Source organism: Macrotis lagotis, chromosome X (genome assembly GCF_037893015.1).
Source record: "Macrotis lagotis isolate mMagLag1 chromosome X, bilby.v1.9.chrom.fasta, whole genome shotgun sequence".
Taxonomy (NCBI): Eukaryota; Metazoa; Chordata; class Mammalia; order Peramelemorphia; family Peramelidae; genus Macrotis; species Macrotis lagotis.
The window spans coordinates 10692395-10710531 of NC_133666.1; the positions used below are offsets into that span (position 1 = coordinate 10692395).

The 18137-nt window shown below is 38.1% G+C and overlaps 1 protein-coding gene across 12 annotated transcripts in view; it reads left to right on the top strand.

Annotated features, from left to right (window-relative positions):
• ACSL4 (acyl-CoA synthetase long chain family member 4) overlaps positions 1-18137 on the top strand; it is a 66308-nt gene that overhangs the window by 11007 nt on the left and 37164 nt on the right. For 7 of the 12 annotated variants that reach the window (XM_074206693.1, XM_074206698.1, XM_074206699.1 and 4 more), the window contains one exon: positions 7184-7230. The gene's annotated coding sequence lies outside the window, so the exon portion shown is untranslated. Of the gene's footprint in view, positions 1-6716; positions 6806-7183; positions 7231-9135; positions 9224-18137 lie in introns of those variants that run through there. The other 5 variants (XM_074206696.1, XM_074206697.1, XM_074206700.1 and 2 more) reach the window with 2 other exon arrangements.

An 18137-nucleotide genomic window follows, 5' to 3' on the forward strand; every position in this document is an offset into this window, starting at 1 on the left:
AATTGATTTATTTATTCATTTATTCATTCATTCATTCATTTATTTATTTAGGTCAGAAGACTAGGCTCCCTCAGGATAGAGGGAAACCCCCCTCATTGCCTGATTATGTATAGCGTCTGCTGGAGTGGGAAGCTTTTGGGGGGGGTCTGGGCTCTGAGGCCCCTTCTGACTCCTTCCCTGGAATTTCTACTTGTTCTTCCTGGCTAGCTGGAACAGGTGTAAAGTGCCCATAGGCAGGTTGCCAGTTAAGATAGAAAGAAAAACGTAAAGTTGAGTACTCTGCAGAAGGGGGATGAATTTAACTAGGTGCCCTCTTTAGGCCACTTACATCACTGAGATTCTGATATATCTGCCAGCAAAGCATTTGATCACAATAGTGGAAGTATCATTGAACTTCTTTTTTTATGGTCCTCTTTGCGATGACTAGTGGGAATAGAGAAGCACCATGGGGAAAGAATCCTGACCGAATTCAGATCCTCCTGTCATTACCCACATACCTATGATTCAGTCCCTTCCCTTCCCTGGGCCTCAGTTTCCTCCACCTTAAAATGAGGCAATTGGACTAGCTGGACTCAAGTCCCTTACGTAAGTTTGAGATCTCAAATTCTTAGTGTGACTTTGTGAAATAGCTCACAGTATCTGAGAGCTAGAAGAGACTTCAAAGATCCTATAAGACCTGATCTAGCATTAATCTATTTGTAGACCTCATAGGAGAAATTCTGTTCTCCCAAGGCAGTCCCATTGTACTGTTAGCTCTCATTGTTGATTTTCTTTTTTAAAATTTATTTAAGGCAGTGGGATTAAGTGACTTGCCCAAGGTCACACAGCTAGGCAATTATTGTTCTGCGTCTGGATTTGAACTCAGGTCCTCCAGACTCCAGGGCCTGTGCTCTATCCACTGTACTACCTGCCTCAGTTAGCTCTCATTGTTTAAAGGGTTTTCCTTACATCAAGATAATCACTTTTTTGTAGATCCATTGTTCCTCATTCTGCCCTTCTGTGCCAAACAGAGCAAGCCTAATCCTTCCTGAACTAAGATAGAAAGCTCCTTCCAGCCGTCTTTCTGCAAAGATCCTGAAAGCACCACCTCCTTTTTCAGATCTTAGCTGTTCGTGATTGGACACAGAAGGCAAAGGTCAGCCATCTAGGCCTGGATTTGGATATCTTTAGATCATATATATGATTGGGAGTCAGAATCTTAGCGCTATTATTTACTATCTTTTTGACCCTATGCAAGTTTCAGTTTCCTCAAGCAGGACTGAGTTATACTCCTTCCATGATGTCCAAGGTTTCTTCCAGTTCCAAATTTGTTTAGGAGAACAGTATAACTCTACTCATATAACTGCCCAATCAAACCTGTGGTCTTGGCCCCAATGACAAAATTCGCCAAGCAGCAGTCCATTACATCAGCCAATATCTGTCTCCCAGATTTTTGTGATGGTGTTCCTAATTAAAAAAACAAATGTCTAAGCCTATTGAGCAGGTCACTTATTTTATTATTGCCTAGAGTAATTAATAATGGAGTTCATTAAAGACTCATAATTCTCCGTTATTTTTTGTCCTTGTCAATCAATACTATCTTTGCAGATGATAAAATGATAGTAAGATCACCCAGTTGAACCCCCTGGGAGGGAAATTGTTGTCTAGAAAGTCAACTCAAAGTAGCAGTCCGGACTTGGGCCAAGGCCCTTCTCAGACATTGAATTGACTTCTCCCTCCTCCTCAGCCTTTAGACAGGTCTCTCAGACTCTCTTCACCTTAAAGAATAGTGCCAGAAACAAACACAACCAACTTCTTCCTGGAGAATCTAATGACTCAGAGGTGAAAGAATCATCTATTGTCAGAATTAAGTAGGATTAAAATTTATTTGCCTATTGTGGAGAGGTTGTGGAGACTGGGGGAGGGGTGGCATAATTGATTTCCAGTCTTAAAGTTTACTATTAGGAATCTTAATTCTGATTAAGTGGCAGGGAACCAATTCCTGATTCTGAGAAGGGGAATAATGTGGTTAAGAGAAACCCAGGGCCTTGGTCATCTAAGTAGGAAATAGGATTAGGACCAGGATTTATGATCCAGGTAAAGAGCAGATCTGAAAAATACTGAAGGAGAGGATTCAGTGGGACTTGATGGCAGATTAAATAGTATGGAACAGGAGGAATAGAAGATTCTTAATTTCCAGATTTTGAAGCCCAGGAACAGTGTGCTACTGAGGATACAGAAATTGAAAATATAGGTATTGGGGAGATAAAAAAAGAATGATTTTCTTTTTTAAAAAAATTTATTTATTTAAGGTGATGGGGTTAAGTGACTTGCCAAGGTCCCACAGCTAGGCAATTAAGTATCTGAGTCCATATTTGAACTCAGGTCCTCCTGACTCCAGGACCAGTGCTCTATGCACTATGCTACCTACCTGCCCCTAAGATTGATTTTCAGAGCCAAGTTGCTTTGATCTTTTTTTTCCTCCTGAGGGGAAAAATGAGGCTAGAATACAGACTTTATGATGATATTTTATGATGGACATTTTCATTTTAAGCTAGGATGCTGAACATCTTGTTAAAAGGAGATTCCCACATCCGTAGTTTCATCATTAAAATGTGTAAACTGAAGACTTTTTATACATTAGTCTCCTGAATTTTATATTAATATTTTCCTATTTGACTATATGTTCTCTATGACTTTTTGCTGTTACATGTCATTGGTGCTTCAGTCATTTTATATTTCCCTCTTCCTATTCAGCAATTCAGGTTATTTTGCTATTAATGCTTAACATGCCCTCGGGACTGCCATTCTCTCCCCTTCACCCTTAGCCCTCCCTCTTTTCCCCCTCACCTGGGTAAATTCACACCTTAGAAACTGGATTTTGGTTTTGTTTTTTAGTAGTAGTATGTTGACCTGGAATCTTTGAGAAGCAGCCTTGCATGTCTTGTTTTCCAACTAAGAAATTCTGGCAGTGCCTTAAAAAGAAGCATGACAAAGGCTCTCTTATTTCCTTTGAGGCACTTAACTCAGTGTTCCATAGTTGGTGAATATCAAGGAGGAGGATTGAGACCTACCTGAATGACAGAGCACACATGATTTTCTCTAGAACATAAAAATATATTCAAATATGTGGAGGCTTTTTCTTCAGTAGTAGCATGCCTCTCAGTTTCTTCCAGTTCTTCCTGTTTCTTTGTCCTTTATTATCATTTGTCACTAAATACTGTTGATTCTTTAAGACAATATCTACTCCCTGGTCCTAAATTTACCTCTTATCTAGATTGGTTAACTGTAATAGCCCCTTTGACTTTCTCGGCTGTACAAAACAAGATGTTTCCTCAGGTCCGTATTTTTAAATTTAATTTTTTAAAATGTTTTTTAAAAAATTTTCCCTCCCCCCCAGTCCCTTTCCTCTCCCATTGAAGAAAGCAAGCAACATGAGGCTTATTATACATATAAAGTCATTCAAAACATTTCCATTTTATGGAGCGGATTGGTTGTGCCAAGTGGATAGAGCATTGGCCCTGGAGTCAGGAGGACCTGAGTTCAAATCCAACCTCAGGCACTTAAAAATTACCTAGCTGTGTGGCCTTGCCTTGCAAAAACAAAACAAAACCAAATTCTATTTTAGCTAAGTTGAAAAAAAAAGTAAGAAAAATAAAGAAAAACAAATGTGTACTCAGTACATTAGGTTTCTCTTTGGAGGTGGATAGTATTTTTCATCATGATTCGTTTGGAACCATCTTGGATCATTGTAGTGATCAGAGTAGCTAAGTCTTTTCGGAGTTTTTGCTTATCTTTTGTAACAATGTTTTGACTTCATTTTATATCAATTTAAACTTTCCCAGGTTTTTCTGAAATTGTCTTCATCATTTCTTATAACACAACAGTATTCCATCACAGTCATACACCCTAACTTGTTTAGTCATTCCCCAGTTGATGGATATTCTCTAGATTTCCAATTTCTTGCCACCACAAAAAAAAAAAAGAAACCAACTACTATAAATATTTTTGTAACCTTTTCCTTTTCCCTTGATCTCTTTAGGATACAGACATTGTAGTGGTATTGCTGGATCAAAGGGTATGCAGATTTTTATAGCTTTTTGAGCTCAGTTCCAAATGATCAGTTCACAATTCCACCAACAGTGTGTTAGTGTACCTGTATTCCCACATCCCCTTCAGCATTTGTTATTTTCCTTTTTGATCATTTTAGCCACTCTAATATGTATGAGATGGTACCTCAGAGTTATTTTAATTTGCATTTTCTCTGAAAACTGCCTGTTCATATCCTTTAACCATTTGTCAATTGAATGGATCTTACTTGAGAAATGAGGCCTTTATCAGAGAAACTTGCAATAAAAACTTTCCCCCAGGTTCCTCCTTTCATTCTAATTTTGGCTACATTAGTTTTGTTTGTTCAAAACCTTTTAAATTTCATGTAATAAAAATTATCCATTTTGCCTCCCATTATCCTGTCAGTCTCTTGTTCAGTCATAAACTCTTACTTTATAGCTCTAACAGATAATTTTTTCCTCCATGTTCACCTATTTTGTTTTATGGTATATGGTATAAGTGTCTAGTTTTTCCAGACTGCTTTCCAATTTTCCCAGCAGTTTTTGTCATATTTTCCTTCAAAAACTCCAAAATCCATATTTTCTCTGAATTTATTAAACCCTTGATTACTTCAAGTGCATTTTATAACACCATACTCCCTTCTCAGAACCAGGAAGTTACTAATTACCACTCATCTTTTTTTTGTTTGTTTTAGTTTTTTTGCAAGGCAAATGGGGTTAAGTGGTTTGCCCAAGGTCACACAGCTAGGTCATTATTAAGTGTCTGAGACCGGATTTGAACCCAGGTACTCCTGACTCCAAGCCCCGGTGCTTTATTAACCACGCCACCTAGCTCCCCCTACTATGTCACCTAGCCGCCCCTTTACCACTCATCTTAATCAGGACTAAGACATAAGTATTTTTGTAAATGAATCTGCCCCTCCCACTACTCCTGCCCCTACATTGAGCTAATTTTTTAAAAGTCCAATCCAAAAAACAAATTCCTCAATAGTCTTTTGTACTAAAGTATTCAATGAGTTCTAAAGCATTTCAATATTTTCTTTTCAAACTTCAAAATGAAGGTCTTAAATCAATTACACACACACACACACACACACCCCTCCTCTGTTCTCACCCTTAAAAGTTTATCACCTATTCTCACGCTATGTCTCTTTTGCTCCACTGATGATATAGATGAGTTCTCTCATTTCATTTTAGAGAGTTTCCTGGGGCATAGCAGTTAACTGGTCATATAGCTAAGATGTGTCAGAGGTAGTATTTGAATCTAGGTCCTTAGTCCAAACCCCATTCACTTTACACTGTGCTATGCTGTTTCTTGAACTTTAAAGGTAATGTAGCTTACATTTAGAGGGGCCTTTTAGAATTCAGACACATGTTATATTGTTTCTAGTAGCTGGTCTTTGGAAGTGGCAGTGACCAGCCATTTCATGACCTTGCAGCCAGCTTGCTGCTTGGGCCCTTCTAGTTTTGTTACACTGTTCTTCAGTTAGCAGTTAATCAGCAAATATATCATCTAAGCCTCTTTAATTTGGGAGGAGGACCTTGCAAAGTTAACCTCTTGTGAACCAAGCCCTTTGAGAATCCCCAGGTACTTCCATAGCCATGATGAGCCCTCGGGGCAAAGACCCAAAGGATCAGTGTTTGTCACCAAATAGAATTGTTGCCAATATATGAATGGATATTCTCAGTCATCAATTGATTTGTCTCCTTGATCTTGGATTAACAAAGAATCCAACACTGGATTTGTCCTAGAGCTTTCCACAGACATCATACTCTGCCATTGACAGCATCTAGATTTTGTTTGTTCTTTCTTGGTCACTGCTTTCATCAGTTTGTCAGATAGATTTATATCTAGAAGGTAATTCCGAAGCCATCAATGCAGCCCTTATTTTTCAGCTGAAGTTCTTGGCTAGAGATTTGATTTATCAGGACACACTATCCACTGCCTCTGAATTCATTGATTCCCTTCATTGGCTACACTATGCCAGAACTGACATTTTTCAGAGTCAAAAACGTTTTCACTATCAACTCTTAGGAGGACCAAGTTACTCAGTTATAAAGTAGAACAATTCACCTGCCCCATTAGCCCCTGAGATATTTGTGATACCTCATTGACTTGGTGACCTCCCTAATGGAGGTCCTCCTGGCAGTCTAGATTGCGCCCTATTCATGCCTTCTGTCATGTATATCCTCTTATCCTCTCATGAGTCTTCCATAAAGAATATAGCTAACATTCATTTGTAAATACAACTTCATTCTCATAACAGAATGCGAATGTGTGAATTCTCTGAGGCAGGTAGGTGGCTTCAGTGGATAGAGCAAGGGTCAATTCAGGTCAAGAAGACCGGAATTCAAATGTGACCTCAGATACTTAGTAGTTTGTGTGACCTTGGATAAGTCATTTTATTGAGGTTCGTTAATACAGGGCAGAAGGAAATGGCAAACCATTCTAGTACCTGTGGTCACAAAGAGTCAGGCATGACTAATTGACTAAACAATAACTACAGTGTGCTGGGTCTTCAGTAAAGGATGGATGACCAGTTCTTCAGAATGATTATTGAAGTTTACTCCTGTTTAGGTACAATCTGGGCAAGATGACCTTTCAAGATACTGTAATAGTTTCTGTTCCTCCCTTTTATTGTCTTTTTTTTTTTTTTTTTTTTTTAGGTTTTTGCAAGGCAAATGGGGTTAAGTGGCTTGCCCAAGGCCACACAGCTAGATAATTATTAAGTGTCTGAGACCGGATTTGAACCCAGGTACTCCTGACTCCAGGGTCAGTGCTTTATCCACTGTACCACCTAGCCACCCCCCCCCCCCCCTTATTGTCTATTACTATTCTACTCTCCTGGGGTAGGTATGAGGGTTGAAGGTAGAAACAGACCCACTAGAACTACTTTCTACCTCTTCAGAGTTTGATCTGCTATTTAGAGAATGTCTTCAGTTGACTTTTTTTTGGAGTCTTAATACTTTTTATTTATTTATAATGCTAATAGTTATACTCATAGTTATGTGTTTAGTCATTTCTTCTTTGTCTCTCCTTTATTGTCTATTCATCACTTGAGATATTCATTTACATTTGAGTTTTTCAAAAGCAGTTATGTTATTAAGTTGACTCATGTTGTCTTTTGTTGCAGATTTCAATCACAGAAGAAATATATCTTCATCTTAAAATAGAAGACCTGTAAGTATTGAAATTATTTAAATGTTTTGTTTGCCTTTTAAAATTACAAATTAAGAATTTCAAAACCCTTTTTATTTTTAATATATTTTATTTTTCAATTACATCTAATAACAATTTTTAACTTTCATTAAAAAAAATCTGCATTCCAAATACCCTCCATTCCTTCTTCCACTCTCCCCCATTGAGAAGCCAATCTAATGTTCAAACATTTCTGTGTTAGTTGTGAGAGAAAGCCAAACTTCCCCTTCAAAAAAAAACTAAGAAAAGTAAAGTAAAAGAAAGTATGCTTCAATTTGTCCATCTGTTTTCATCTGGTTGTACTTGTCTTGGATCATTCATTCATATATCATTCATTGTTGATCATCACACAATGTTGCTGATGATTCTGTACAATGTTTCCCTGGTTCTGCTAATATCATTTTGTATCAGTTTGTGGCCACCTGTAGGTTTACTAAATGTTTTAATAAACAAACCAAGCTACCGCAAAGTTCTCACTAAAATAGCAAATCAAAAATATATTGTCCATTGTTTCAATAAAAACTTTTAAAAGTAAGGTAGGACAACTCTCCTGTAAATCATTCCAGGTTTTTATGAAATATCTGCCTGTTTATTCTCCTCTTGGGTTTTGATATTGGATCAAATTTTAGGGTTAATTATGGTCTTCTGCTAGTGAAAACTTGAAACTCTTCGATTTCCTTGAATAACCTTTTTTTTGGTGCATTGATATACAGTATGCTTAATTTTGCTGTGTAAGATTCTTGCTTGTAATCCTAGCTTATTTGCCTTCCAGAATATCATCTTTCATGATCTGATCTTTTAATGCTGTGACTTTAAGTCCTGTGTAATCCTGATTGTGGCTTCCTGATATTTGAATTATTTCTTTCTGTCCACTTGCATCATTTTTTCCTTGTCCTGATAGTTCTGAACTTTTGCTATAATGTTCCTTAAAGTTTTTATTTTAGGATTTCTTTCCTGAGGTGACTGATAAATCCTTTCAATGCCTATTTTGCCCTCTGGTTCCAGAATATCACTAGTTTTCCTTGATAATGTCTTGAAAGATGCTGTCCAGGGTCAGATAGTCCAGTGATTCTGATATTGTCTCTCCTATTTTCCAGATCAGTTGTTTTTCCCATGATGTATATCACATTTTCTTCAATTCCTCCCCCTTCTTTTGTTTAATTGATTCTTAGTGTCTCATAGAGTCATTAGCTTCTGCTTTCTCAATTCTAACTTTTAAGAAATTGTTTTCCTTGATTATCTTTTGTACTCTCCTATTTGACCAATTGTATTTTTTAAGGAGTTGTTTTCTTCAGTGGATTTTATCCTTTTCTCTTTGACCAATTCAACTTTTTTCTTTTTCCAAGCTATTGGCTCTTTTCATAATTCTTTTGCATCACTCTCATTTCTTTTCCCAATTTTTTTTCTGCCTCTCATGATTTTTATATTCCTTTTTGAATTTTTTGATGAGTTCTTTCTGGGCTTGAGACCACATCACATTTTTCTTTGGTGTTTTGACATTCTTATCCTTTTCTGAGTTTGTGTCTTGATCTTCCTGCCACCATAATAATTTTCCATGGTCAGATTCTTTTTTGTTGGTTTTTTGCTTATCTTTTGACCTTTTTCCTATCTTTAAAATTTGAGTTCTGCTTCTGGGATAGAAGGAGCACTGTCTTAGGCCCTGGCTATTTACCTGGTTCTTCACTGATGTTACCCTGAAACTCCTGACTGGTACTTTGTTGAGGGAATGGGGCGGGGGGCGACTGCTGCTGGAGACAGTAGGGGTCTTTTTTTTTTTTTTTTTTTTTTTTTTTTTTAGGTTTTTGTGAGGCAAGTGGGGTTAAGTGGCTTGCCCAAGGCCACACAGCTAGGTAATTATTAAGTGTCTGAGACTGGATTTGAACCCAGGTACTCCTGACTCCAAGGCCAGTGCTTTATCCACTACGCCACCTAGCCACCCGGCAGTAGGAGTCTTACACCTTACCTGGTGCTGAAGGTAAGTATGTGCTGAGATCATTGGGGAGTTTGTGTTTCTTCCAGTTTCTCCAATAGCTTGTCCATTTGACATTTCTAAGAGTGAAATATCTCTTTACTTTTATGGTGTTACAGAGCAAAAAGCTTAGCCAACTCATTTCTCAATCATATAGAGAACTGAGTCAAGTTTCTAAGAATACAAGTCATTCCCCAATTGTTCAAATTGATAAAGAAATACTCTTAATCACTACTAATTAGAGATATGCAAATTAAAACAACTGAAGTACCACTTCACATATCATATTAATTAATATGACAGAAAAATAAAATGATAAATGGAGGAAATATTGGAACATTAATGCATTGTTGGTGGAGTTGTGAACTGATCTAATCATTTTGGAGAACAATTTGGAACTGTGCCCAAAGGGAAAAGGATCCACATGTACAAGAATATTTATAGCAGTTCTTTTTATGGTAGCAAAGAATTAGAAATTGAGGGATGCCCATCAATTGGGGAATGGCCAAACAAGGTAGTATATGATGAACAGGCAGATTTCATCTTCCCCTTTGTCTCAGCCACCTCCCCAAGAAACCTTTTAAATGAAACCACACTATTTATTACCCATCCCTCTTCCCTCAGTGGAGGCCTCTTTCTTCAGTTAGGGAAGATTGGAACCAGACAGGCAATGAACTTAAAGAGAAAACATCTCTTCAGGCCTTGGGTGATCAGCAATTTCAAAAGAAGACTGGAGAGACTCTAGATAACTGAATTCTCCAAAGTTGGTCTTCATTTGGGAAAAAAACAAACCTTGTAACATGCAAATCAAGCAAAATAAATTTCTACATTTGCCATGGCTAAAAAATGTACACCTCCTTCTATACCCTGAAACCATCTCCACTGTAGTAGGGGGGGTAAGTGACATGCTTCTTCACTCAGTCCTCTAAAATTGTGATTTGTCATCTAAATCACTATTAATTAGAGTTCTTATGTATTTCAAAGTTGTTATATCTTTTGCTGTGTTATGATTGTTATTTAAATCGTTCTGCTTCTGCTCAGTGCCCTCTGTATCAGTTTATATAAGTCTCTTAAATAAATCTCTTTCATCAGTTCTTATGACGTTAGCATACCATTCATATATCATAATTTTTCAACCAGTTATTTACAGTTATTTGCCACTACATATTTTTGTGCACATGGCATTCTTTTACTCTTTGATTGCTTTGAGTAATAGGTTTTGTTGGGTAGTAATTTTTGGAGGGGATTGCTTTCCAGAATGACTGGACCAATGCACAACTCCACCCAAAGTGTGTTTTCCTACAGCCCCTCAAGCATTTACCGTTTTCAATTCATTAACAGTGTTAAACTAATGGGCTAGAGGTAGAACCATAATATTGCTTTGATTTATTATATTCCTCTAATTATTAGTCAGAACTTTTTTTTATATAGGGCTTTAAATTGGGTTTCTTTCCTGCCTATATATTACATACTTTGACCATTTATCAATTGGGGAATGGCTCTTACTACTAGACATGTTTTTACATTAGAGGAAAATGCAAAATCAGCTGACATACTTCTCATAACATTTCTTCTCAGGACTGAGCATATAACAACAACAATAATGATATCAATAATAATTATAGTTGATATTTATATAGTTCTTAAAATATGCTAGGCATTGTGCTAAAGTCTTTAAAATTATTATCTCATTTGATTCTTAACAACCCTGGGAGGTATTTGTAATTATTCTCCTCATTTTACAGATGAGGAAGTGAGTTAAATGCCCAGAGTCTCATAACTGGTGAGTGTCAAGGCTTGAATTTGAACTCCAGTCTTCTAACCCAGGCCTGGTGCTATGTATCTTGTATGCCCAGATGAGCCAAAGTGGATGATTTGCAAGAAAGAGTTTAAATAATTATGATTTTGGGGAGAATAGGACTAACAGAGAACCTTACCTCTTAGGTAATGACTAGAAATTAAGCTTAATATGTACAGTTGCCTATAAAGATAATTTCTATTGCCCAAGTTTTCCTGTTCCTCTCATGATAATATTCAACTTGCTCCTGTGGCAATAAAGAACCTACTTTTAGTAGGACGAGAGGTGAAGATCTATCACCATGGCATTCTGAATATAGTAGTGAGAGAGTGTGTGTCCGGGGTGGGGGGGGGGTCTCATCAGTTCATTTTTCTTTTTAGCATTTTCCCAGTTCTTGTATCTTGTATCTTGTATCTCCTTTCCACCATAATTCATCTTCCTTCTCTACTTCAGTGCCTACACATTCCCAGAATCCATACTTTTAAATGTCAGTACTTTGTTTCCCCTCTTTTTTTCTCTTTTAATTTTAAAACTGGTTTAATAGAGTTGGGCTGTAATGGCTCAAATTCCCTGTAGGTGTCACCAGTAGACATCTTTCACTTTAACTCAAATGTATTAAGCTTCTACCCTATATGTCATGCTTGGTCCTGGTGATATAAAAGGGGAAAAAAGGGAGATAATTCCTTTTCTCAAGAAGCTTTGTGAGGTTACACATACACAGGTTAGATCAAGATATTATGAAAAAGGAGCGAACACAAAGAAACAGCTGAAGAAGATTAGGAAAGGCTTTCTATAGTACCTATGCTGGCTTTGGCTGAAAGTTTAAAGCTACTAGTAGTCAGGGGTGAGGAAGGAGCACATCTTGGGCATGAGGGACAGTCTAAGGTAGGAAGACAACACAAGACACAAAACTGCAGGTCCATTTGGGCTGAAATGTAGAGCATATGAAAAGGAATTATCTGAAATTTGGAAAATTAGGTTGAAATCACTATGAAGAGCTTTCTGTGCCCTGCTGAAGTATTTACTTTGCTTTAACATAGAAGCAAGAGGCAACCACTGAAGATTATTGAGTTGACTGAGACTTATTTTGGTCTTCCAAGAGGAGGATGAAACGTAGAAGTAAGAGATTAAAAACAAGGAGGCAATTAGACTATTTATAATAGGGCAGTTAGGTGGCTCAGTGGATAGAATGCCAGTACATAGAGCACTGGGCCTGAAGAACAGGAAGATTCATCTTCCTAAGTTCAAATCTATTCGCAGACACTTAGTAGATATGTAATACTAGGCAAGTCACTACTCACTCACCAAGGTCAGCCCCAAGAACCAGCAGCAGAGGCTCTTGGTTCTAGCATGTCTGGAAGTCAAGGGGAATCTGGCAAGCATCACCATCTTCTCATTAGAAGAGGCAAAGTTGAGTGAAAGGAGAGATAGCCTTGGAGCCAGCAAGACCTGAATTCAAGTTTCCGCTCTGATCCAGCCTAACTGTGAAACCCTAGACCAGTCACATCCCCTGTGGGTGCTCTAGATGGGACCCTGAGGCTACAGATAGCAGTGAAAGTGCTGACCTGCTTTGAGAAAGGAGCTTCTTCTCCTGGAGTTCCTCATACCAATGAAATTTTCAGATCCATGCCCTCTCCCAACAGAGAATACCAGTCCTACATTATACCTAGATTGGAATGAAGGACATGATGGTTTCCCTTCTAGAGAAGAAGGAACAGGAGCTTGGGAAACCTTCCTTTACTGAGGTTACTAGGGAGAATCAAGTATCCTTCTTCTGAAAAATGAGGAACTGACCTTTTGGGTTACTCAAGTAGCTTGCAATGAGTATCTTGTGATAGTGTTGGAAGTGGACTGACTGCATCTCATCTGCAAGGTAGGCAGCTAGGTGACTCAGTGGCTAGAGTGCCGGGAGTGAGGAAGATTCATTTGTGAGTTCCAATCTGGCCTCAGAGATGTACTAGCTGAGCGACCCTGAGCAAGTCACTTCACTCTGCACAGATTCCTCATCTGTAAAATGAGCTGGAAGAAAGAAATGGCAAATCACTCCAGAATCTTTGCCAAGAAAATCCCAAATGAGGTCACAGAGAGTCAGACGTGACTGAAATGATGAAACAACAGCAAATACTCTAAGCAAGAGGTGATGATGACCTAGGATGGTGTCCATGTGAATGGAGATATAATAGATGGCTTGTCACAATAAAACCAGGCTACTGATTGACTCTAGGGGATAAAGGAGGCAGAGTGGTAAAGTGGGAACAACATTGCCTCAGGAATTCCACACCAGCCTCTTCCACTTACTACCTGTGTGACCAAGGGTCAGTCATTTAGCTTCCTAGGGACTCAGTTTCCTTATTTAAAACGAAGGAGTTGACCTAAGTGGCTTCTGGTCTTAGATTGATGATTACAGGAAGGTAAGGAGGAGAGCAAATTTAAATGGCTAGAAGATGATGGTACTCAATGAAATTATTCACATTTTGTGGGAGAACAAGTTGAGCAGAAAGATAAGTTCTGTTTTGAACATGTTGAGTTTGAGATATTAATAAGATCTTCAAGCAGAAATGGCCAGCAGACAGTATCGTTAACACGGAATAAAGCAGAAAGATTTAGTAGAATCTATATATCTAGGGTCATTGATGCCCATGGGGCAGATAATTGAGAGATAGACAGACACATATCGACACACAACAGGCACACAGAGAGAAGTGCTCAGGAGAAAGCCCTGGGTGATACTCACTACTGTTAGAGGGTGGCTGGTGGTTATATAGCATAGGATACCCAAGAAAGACAAGAGTCCTGAAAGCCAAGGAAAGAGAGAGGTGGGAGGTCACCTACAAGCAGGGTGACCAATGAGAAAAGGCCATTGGATCTAACAGTTACAAGATATTTGTAACTCTTGGTGCCTTGCATTGTAAATTGTACATATTATATACCTAATAAATATTTAATGAATAATATAATAAATGCTTGCTAAATGATGCTAAAATTTATGGTAAAATAACTTCAGTCCTGGAGGTGTCAGTATGGCTACATTCACAGTCTTATTGTGAGAACAACTTCCCAAACAGGATCTCTCTTCCATGACATGCCTGCCTGCCCTTAGCCACCTGAGTCACAAGTGCATCCCTTGAGCCCAAGAAGGACTAAGTGTAATAGACCTTGCCTCACTCTCAAGTTTTAAATTTTTTCAGAAGCAAAGCTTCATATATAAAATAAAATATATGTTAATAAATTTTGCAATATTGACATTCTTTATATTGACTTTATCTAGAAGGAGGAATACCTGTATGTACTTGTAAACAAAACAGGTAGAACATGTAGGCACCAATATTATTTTACATATCCATATCCCACAATATTTCAACATTAGGTTCCTCGTTATACCACTCTGACCTAGAAAACACCACACACACACACACACACACACACACACACACACACACACCCACACACCCCACACACCCCATTATCTGTTGCATCCTGAGGACATTCTTAGGCATTCTGGAATAGGACTAGAGCATGACAGACTATCTTTGACATGGCTGCTGAAGTGCTTTCATTGTTGGGAAAGGCTGGAAAGAGGCTTGCAGGATGGCGACTTCAGGAATTAACATCTCTCAAGGTGATGAAGGAAACTGGCAATGTTAATTTTGTGGGAGACCCACCCAAAGATCAAAGTTGTAAGAAGATTTTAGTCTGAACTAGCTAGGCAGAAGTGGTGTGGTGGTGGAATGATTCCAGTCCCACTGTGGTAATCCCTCCTAAGTTATTTTCTTTCTTATTTAAAAAGAAAAATGATGTTCTTTGTTGGAGAGAATGTTGAATGGTTTAAGGTATTTGTATGTAGATTGTAGTCTAATATTTCCTTATAGTCTTATAATTTCTGAGTAGCCCAAAATGACTGACTAAATGACCAGTTCAGTTAGACAGTGGGGCTGATGGCCTGAGATCTATTAGTCTTAATGCTTTCATTACTTTGGCATTGTCACTGCTGATTTTCTGGAGAGATGTTTGGTCATTTGCAAACAATACCTATGTTTTAATGTATGTCGAAAGAACAAACCTTCTCTTGAATGTAGCAGTTGAATTTTCTCTTGAATATTCTGGGGTCCTTTGAAAATCTTTAACTCTATTGTAAAAGAAAATGATATATTTTGTTTTTTACTGAGCGCTCTACCCCTTTACAGAATTCTTGGTGATGCAACATCTACTTACCAACATAATTTGTTTAAGTATCATTGTCTATTTCATCTCTCAGAACCTCTCATAATATTTCATTTCAAATTTAGTGGATATCAACTATAAACTTTAGATCATATGATATAGAAAGATTTTCCAAACTTAACATTTTTGTCCTCAGCTCTTGGTTTTAAAATCATTTGCATGCTTGTAAAATGTCATATTCTGGGAAAATGGATTAAAGTTAGATTGCAACCAACACTGCCATTTCCTAGATTTAACAGCATAACATTTTCTTGCCTTTGAGGATATAATTTCTTTGTTAACCCAGTTGAGTTTCTTCAATTTCTCTCTCATCCTTCACTGGTGGTGTGTTGCATGCTTGTGGGGAGATGGTTTCCTGTTTGAAATCCAAACTTTGATCAATCTGTTATCTGTTAACTAGATCTTCATGTAGTAAGTACTAATGCTTGTTTTCTTTGTGGCCTTAATAAACTCCCTCAGAAGCAATATTGGAAGTAACTGGAATGAATTAGCTATCAGACTTACCTTTAAGACCAGAAAATAAATGAGGATTAAATAAACATTTAGGGATCTCTTTCATAGGAAAATAAGAGATTTGTTTTGAGATAAGTAGGTAAGGCAAGTAGGAAGGACAAAGACCAATATTCAAAATTTATGCTAAAGCAGCTTCAGGCAAAAATCTCCTTCACTCCTGGACATGTCAGTATGACTACATTTACGGCCTTACTGTGAGAACAACTTCCTAAGCATGTCTTACATGACATGCCTACCTGCCCCTAGCCACCTGAGTCACAAGTGCATCCCTTGGGCCCAAGAACAGGAGTGATTACTATCCCCATCTTAAATAGAAAGGGTAATTATTTATAAATCTAAAGTGAGGGAGAGGATTAAAGTTTTACATATCATGTGACCTATATAATCCCCATATTTTTATAACTTTCTCTGCAAAACAGATTTTCCAACTTTATGTAGCAATATAATGTGTTCACCTGCATAACCAGAGATGTTAAATGGGAGTCTATGTAACATTGGCATGAAGAAAAAAAGTATAAGTCAAGATAGATAAAACCCATCCATAGGGTTTTAATACACAATTGGATTCCATGTCCTTGGATCAGTTCTGTGCATTTCAGTTCATTTGAACAACACACAGACACACACACACACACACACACACACACACACACACACACACCCACCTTGTTTTCAATAACCCTATGAATTAGATTAGTGTAGTATTATCATCATCTATAACTCTTAGAAAAGGAAACTGAGACAGAAGTATTTTCTTTTATTGACTTCAGTCTATCAATAGGATTTTGGAAGTTTTCACTGAACTGTGAAATTTTCATGTACTCTTTACTTTCTGGAATAGACTTTGTAAAGTCAATCTTATCTTTTTATTGATTTCCTTCCCAGAGATATATATATCATGGAATAATCTCCATACTAGTAGATGGGAAAAAACCTGGAAAAGGTTAAGATAGTAGGAGTGGGCAGTTCCCTGCAGTACATGCCCTAGAGCAGTTTTCCCTCCCTGCCTATTATTGCTTCTTTTGTTACTCTTCCCACTCATCAGAGACTAATTTCATTCCTTAGAATGTCTTTCATCACCTCAGTTGAGGGTCCCAGCACTCTGACTACTTCTAGCAAAACCCTTCCCTCTTTGGGTCCATTTCTTTGTCCTGGGAAAGGCATCACTTATTTAAAATATTCAAGTCAAGTTATGGCTGTTTGGGTCATTGTCATGTTTGTGTGTGTTCAAGAAAAAAAAAGGACCTCTTAGGTTTTTAACACTAAAACACAAAAGGCATTGATTGGTTTGTCTTTATGGAACTTAAAATGTGCTTAGTAAAAGCTCTCCTGAATCCAGAAACTACCCAAGGGAGTCTGTAGACCCACCTAACATGATAAAATGTTAAGGGTTGGGAGGCATCCATTGGTGTTAACCATGGCACCCTGGAAATGCTTGACACTTTGGTAACATCATAATCACCTTCTAGAATGTCCAGTAGAGGGGGCGGCTAGGTGGTGTAGTGGATAAAGCATCGGCCTTGGAGTCAGGAGTACCTGGGTTCAAAGCTGGTCTCAGACACTTAATAACTACCTAGCTGTGTGGCCTTGGGCAAGTCACTTAACCCCATTGCCTTGCAAAAACCTAAAAAAAAAAATAGAATGTCCAGTAGACTAAGGAAGGACTAAAACTCCAGGAAGGGAAGGAGTATTTCGGGATGTTTCCTGAAGAGGTGGGCCTTGGAAGGGATGGGGGTAAGCATTTTGATAGAACCTACTCTGGGCCAAACCCTGGGTCAAGTGCTTTATAAAAATTAGCTCACTTGATCATCACAACACCCCAGGCAGGTAGGTGCTGTTCTAATGTACAGTTGAGGAAACTGAAGTAGCTAAGTGAAGTGACTTGCCCAGTATCGCACAGCTAGGGAGTTTCTAAAGCTGTATTTGAAGCTAGGTCTTCTGACTTCAGACCTAGCCCTTTGTCTACCTAACTGCCTTGAAGTTAATTAAGACTTTAGAGAAGGTCAAGAGGACATTTCAGATGAGAGGTGGGGGGGGTAGGGACCGTGAGATAGAAAAAGCATTTATGTGTGAAGATTAAATTCTTAAAGTGATAGTAGAAGTTTGCCTTCCTTGCTTGAGAAACTTATTTTAGCAGAAGTACTACCATGTTTTGACATTAATGATTCTCCTGTTGCTACTCTTTGTTTCTCTGAGCCTCAGTGGCTTCAGATTTATTATCATTTATCATATTATTTACCTGACTTGAGGACTTACAATACCTCTCCAGTCTTGTTTTTCACTACTCCCCAACACATAGCCTCTGTTCTTATCAGACCAGTTTCTTCTCTCCCCCCCCCCACCCAGGACTTTCTCCCCTCTCCCTCTCCTGTTAGGCTCCTTGAAGCA